The 5,738-nt window shown below is 36.4% G+C and overlaps 1 protein-coding gene and 1 pseudogene across 1 annotated transcript in view; one reads left to right on the plus strand and one right to left on the minus strand.

Annotated features, from left to right (window-relative positions):
• LOC109377110 (nuclear pore complex protein Nup153-like) overlaps positions 1-5,738 on the plus strand; it is an 89,567-nt gene that overhangs the window by 49,324 nt on the left and 34,505 nt on the right. The gene's annotated exons all lie outside the window — the stretch shown is intronic.
• On the minus strand, positions 2,811-3,327 carry LOC109377109 (calcineurin subunit B type 1 pseudogene; annotated as a pseudogene).

Consider the following 5,738-nt stretch of genomic DNA (forward strand, 5'->3'; position numbering starts at 1 on the left):
CTTGAAGCAGAGCAAATGGCAGTTGATACTGGAACAGGTAAACCACTGGCTGCGAATATAATCTACTTAGTGAACCAGGAGGAAGACAGTTCCATGGAGTGGAGATTTTCAGTTTGAACATTAACATTTCCAAAGTTTGCCACATTGTCTATGAAAATTTGGCAAATTATGTAAACAAGAGATCCATTTTAAATCATTCTCTATGCAAAACTCCATGTCATGCAAGGACACCAACCACCAAGATTTTTTTTCTCATAGACAGAGCCCCTAATGTGCAGCACTCAGTTGAAGGAACAGCGATAGCAGGCAGGTGTGCCCAGTTTAAGATTCATTCACCTTGATGCAACCTGCATTTTTCTACTCACGACTGTAAAGCCAGTTTATTTTTTTAATTGAAAACCTATATAGGGAAAGACTACTCACTTAGAAAGCTACCCAAAGTGTTTTCGTCAGCCAACAAACAGTACTCTGAAAAAAAAAGAAGGGACAATAGTAAGTGGTGGAACACGATATACTATTTTTCTATCACACAAATTTATTAAGTTATCCATTAAAATATGAGTAAACAAAGAAAAAAAATCATTCGCCATCTATGCCATGTGGTAAATAAATTTAAAAGGTATAAATTTGGATAAAATTTTGCTCCACTCTGGCATGCAGATGAGTAAGATTTCTCCTGTTTAAGTCACAAATGTATGTGGGCATTTAGATACATACCTGCATATTAAATATCACCTGTGTTTTAGATTAGCTCCCAGTCTTTTGAAACAAAGAAGGGACATTTATAGTTCAAACATAGGTTGAATGACAAATTATTTACCCGTGTAACAAAACAAATGGATATTCTATGCAGGTACATGATTGCTTCACCTACTTTTCACTAAGTAATATCTAAGAGGAATTATGATCGCCTCACAGAGCTTCTGGTCTTTATGTATAAAATCACTACTGAAACTTACATTTACTCAGGGACACATAATAAATGTAATGGCTCCTAGTTATGCAGTAAGAGAATGAAGCAGCCATAAGCTTTGTGCAGGTGCTGTGTAAACACAAGAGCGAGCTCTTGGCAGTAGCTCTTACCTGAACTTTCTCCTCAAGCCAAGATGTAGTAAAAGCTGCTCTGCAATGACACTTATTCCCTGGAAGTATATTCCTAGGTGTAAAAAAATGTACAAACTTCTCTGTTACAATCATGTCATTAAGGTAAATAATATGTAGTTAACAAATGCTTTGTCAGTTTCTCAAAGGACAAAGCACAGGAAAAGAAAAGTACCATATTTTGCCGTGTATAATGAGCACTTTTTTGTCCAAATATGTGAGGGAAAAATAAGGATGTGCATTTTACATAGGTAGTACTAATTCTGTATCTATATAATATTTTTAATTCTTTTATGCTCATGAGTAAAAAGTATAACTCTAGAAATCAATAGCAATATCCGTATGCAAAATAATGCCCTGGAATACGATAACCGATAACCAGTTTTATTGAACTTATGACGAACTTGCAATGACAAAGAGTTCTTGGCCTTCTATGATGTGCAAATATCGTAAATTTGTGACCAGTACATAAAATTTCTTGTACGTTGTATATGTTCTTGTGTTTTGTAATTATTTGTTAACATAAAATTTTTTGTACCATAATATGTTAAAAAATAAATGCTAAAGTTCCTTATAATATAAAAAACAAGTACCTAAATATAAACAAATAAAAATCGGGGGGCTGGCCGTGCGGCTCAGTTGGTTAAGAGTTAGCTTAAGAGTGCAAGCTCTGAGCAACAGGGGCTTCTGTTCGATTCCCACATGGGCCAGTGATGCTGTGCCCGAGCTGAGCTGCCACTGAGCTGCCAACAGGTGGCAGGATAGTTAAGCTGGTAAGAACACGTGCTCCTAACAACAAGACTGCATGTTCAATGGTGGACTATGCCCACAACTAAAACTGACCTTGGCACCTTGAGCTGAGCTGCCGACCAGATGGCTCAGTGGATAGAGCATGTACTCTTAACAACAAGGCTGCTACGCCCATCCGCAACTAAGATTGTAACACAGCACCCTGAGCTTAGAGGCCACAAGCTACTGACGGGCAGCCAGATGTCAACTGGCACCCACAACTAAGATTGAAGAACAACAACTTGGCTGGTCCTCCTCCCCAGTTCCCCAACACTGTTCCCCTCCCTCAATTCCCCAATTAAAAAAAATTTTTTTTTGAAATAAAAAATTAAAATGAAATATTTTTTTCCTGAAAGTTTGGGCCAAAAACATGGGTGTGCTTTATACACTGAAGTGCATTATACACGGCAAAAAAACGGTAACTGGCCTAACACCTGGCTCAAATTATACAATCTTCTACCTGTATATAAAGCTGGGTGAAATAAAAGTAAGGATGTTTTATATTAGGGTTGGCACTTTGGTACACTATCATTTTGTTTCTGAATCAAGTACATTAAAGCCAACCTACCTCACATATAGAAAGCTACAGATACTTTCTTGTTATAAAAAATGTATATACAGATACTTGCTATAAAAGATGAAGAAAGATAAATTAAAAAGCCAACCCCTTCCCTTTCTTCACCACATTGATACGCTCTTTTCATGTTGTTGTCCTTCAGACTTTAAAGTGCTACGCTGAGTTATTGAGAGAATAGAGTTCAATAACACTTACTTGGCTTCATGAGGGTCATGTTGGAAAATGTGGCTTCACAGAGAAAATAGTTCTATTTGAATACACAGAGCATTGCTGGATGGCTTGAGTCAATCTTCAGAGATGAAGAAGAAAGGAAAAGTGTTAGATAATATTCTTTAAAAAAAAGTCACACGTCTACCACCATCTTTTTGTGGATATGTAGGACACCTACAATAGCACAGAATTTATCAAAGGATATTCTTCCATATCCCTCCTTACCTGCATTTATTATGGTTTTGTCTATAATTTGCAGCAGCTGTGTATATCTTTCCGATTGTTCCTAGCATCATCTTTAGCCCCTGGAAGAGTTCCCCATTGGAAATACAGCCACAGTGATCCATGTTGTAGATACGGCAAGGAGACCTCAACTTCTGCTTTTTATTGCCTTTGACCCTGAACTGAGAGACTCCCTCAATGAATTCTTTAAAGTCTGCTTGTCCATTCCCATCTGTGTGGAATGTATCATCTATTACTTGCTGTATTAAAGGATTCTGTTGTAACTCTGGCAGGGACATTAACTCTTCCACACTCAAAGACCCAGAATGTTCCAAATCAAGCTTCTTAAATCTCCTCCCTAGCCTTTTAATTTCATCAGCATCAAAGTGTGAGCACATTTCCAAAGGATAACTTGCCTCATTTCCCATTAGGAATGTTATTTCATTAGGTATGAAATAGGTGAATTAAGGCTGAATTTCACTCGTCCTTCCAACATGGACGCAATATCTAATCCTGGGCTTGGCAGAGGGATAGTGACTTCGGGGGTGACGGAGACATAAAGGGAAAGACCGAGTTGTGTAACTTCATGGCCTTTTCCCCTGTGTGGGGGTTCTGCTTCTGTGCAGCTGGCAGGCGGGAGCTACCTTTTCCATCTTGAGCCCCTTGCCACTACTTAGTTTTTTTAAAATTTCTGTCTTCAGTGTTTTGTAGTAGTCATCACACAGGCATTGCACATATTTTGTTGGTTTATGCCTGTTTCATGTTATTTGCTATTACTCAAGAATAAATAGCCTAAGTAGCCTACTCAATAAGTCCAATTCATAGTTAAAATACCTCCAAAGAAAGAAAACCTCAGGGCCAGATAACTTTCCTGGAGGTTCTACCAAACCTTTAGGAAATAAATAATACCAATTATACCCAAACGTTTTCATACACTTCCCAACACATTAAGGAACCAACATTACCTTGATGACTAAATCCAAAGACATTATAAGAAAACTACAGACCAGTATTTCTCATGAATTACAGATGGAAACATTCTCAAGAAATATTTGCAAATTGAACCCAGCATATATAAAAAGTGTATTAGGTAGATCATAGTCATGTGTAGTATGTGCTGGGAATGTAAGGTTGTTCAGCATTTGAAAATTATGTTATCTTCCATGTAAATAAAGTAAAGAATAGAAACTACATGAACATCTCCACAGATGTGTAAAACACATTTGACAAAATCCAACATCCATTCATGATAAAAAATTTCAACAGGCCTAGGAACAGATAGGAACCTCCTCAACCTCATAAACTGTGTCTACAGAAAATCTTCAGCTAGCATCATACTAATGGCAAAAGACTACTTTCCCCCTATGATTAGAAAGAGAACAAGGATGTATGCTTTCACTACTACCGTTAAATGTACTGCTGGTCCTAGCTAATGCCAGAAAAAAGAAATACAGGGCATACGTATTGGGAAGGAAGGAATGAAATTATTTCTGTTCACAGACAACATGCTGATCTACATAGAAAATCCCAAGAAACTACAAGAAGTTATCAGAACTTATAAGTGAGTGTAGCAAGGTCACAGGATACAAAGTCAGTATACAAAATGAGTTAAATTTACATATATACATTAGCAAAAAACATTTGGGAATTGATTGCTAGCTTTTTAAAAAACACCAATTTAAGGTGAATTACTGAATTCTATGTTTTATCCTGAGTCTTAAAGCTCATAAAATTTTGTTTTGTGTATATGTCATGGTGCTTATGATCCAGATTTTGACATTTCAAAAATGGAGGACTAATTATACTTTTAAATATGTAGGCTTTTGGAGAGGGAAGTCGTGTAAATATGACAATCTATGACAGACATAGGAATTCTATAAAAAGGATATTTGAAAATTTGCCTCCTCTTTAGAGTAGTTCATTGTTTTCCTGAATAGAGGATGCTTTCATAAGTAGTTAACAGTAATTATGAGTCTTATTCCTGAGTGTGTTCACAAAGGGAAATATTTTATTTCAGAAAGTGTTAACTGAATCTTGGAGTCACACAGGGAGCTTCTTCTAAAATTTAAAGTGGATTATAATATTATTTAAAAGTTTTTACAGTTAACATTGTTCACTGCATCAGTAGCAGATAACATGATGCAAGCCCATGATTCGTAAGCTAGTCCCAAGTCAGTCTATTCCTGCTACTTCCTCCTCTATTTCGTATATGCAGTCCTATACTTTATAACGCTGAGTCCTGAGATACCGTATGAATCATTTCCAACACAGGCTTGCAGATACTTATCGTTGACATTTGGGATGAATCTAGTTTCTCTTTCTTGTTTTCCTAGAGCATGAAAGTTGGAAGGTATGTAAATGTTCTCTGTCTCATTTCCATTTCATGGATTAGTTGAAGTATGGCCCTGAGATCCATGCCCAGTAGAATCCAGTGAGAGGACAGAATGTCAATTTTCCTGGAGGATTTTAATGTTTGCCAAAGCCTCTGGTCTGAACAGCAATCCTTAATGGGCACCAAATTCTTGATAAAACTAATGTACAATATTGCAGCTCCTCTGAAAATATAATGAATGTTTGGTATCATATAGAGAAACATTATTTAAAGTAGATATTCAGTTTTTCAGATATTTTCAGCTATTTATAGAAACTGGGTTATAATTTGATTGCTATAATACTGTACTTTTTTTATATTGAGCATTATCAAACTACCTTGATTGGTGGTAGTCACTTGGTTATTTAAATGTTGTAATGCATTCTTGAGAAAAGGAAGTGTTTCTATTGGAATTTGTAAACATTATTTGTGTATTAAAGGGTACTTGTCTATTCTTTAGAAGACTGT

Source organism: Hipposideros armiger, unplaced genomic scaffold (assembly GCF_001890085.2).
Source record: "Hipposideros armiger isolate ML-2016 unplaced genomic scaffold, ASM189008v1 scaffold_1292, whole genome shotgun sequence".
Lineage (NCBI taxonomy): Eukaryota > Metazoa > Chordata > Mammalia > Chiroptera > Hipposideridae > Hipposideros > Hipposideros armiger.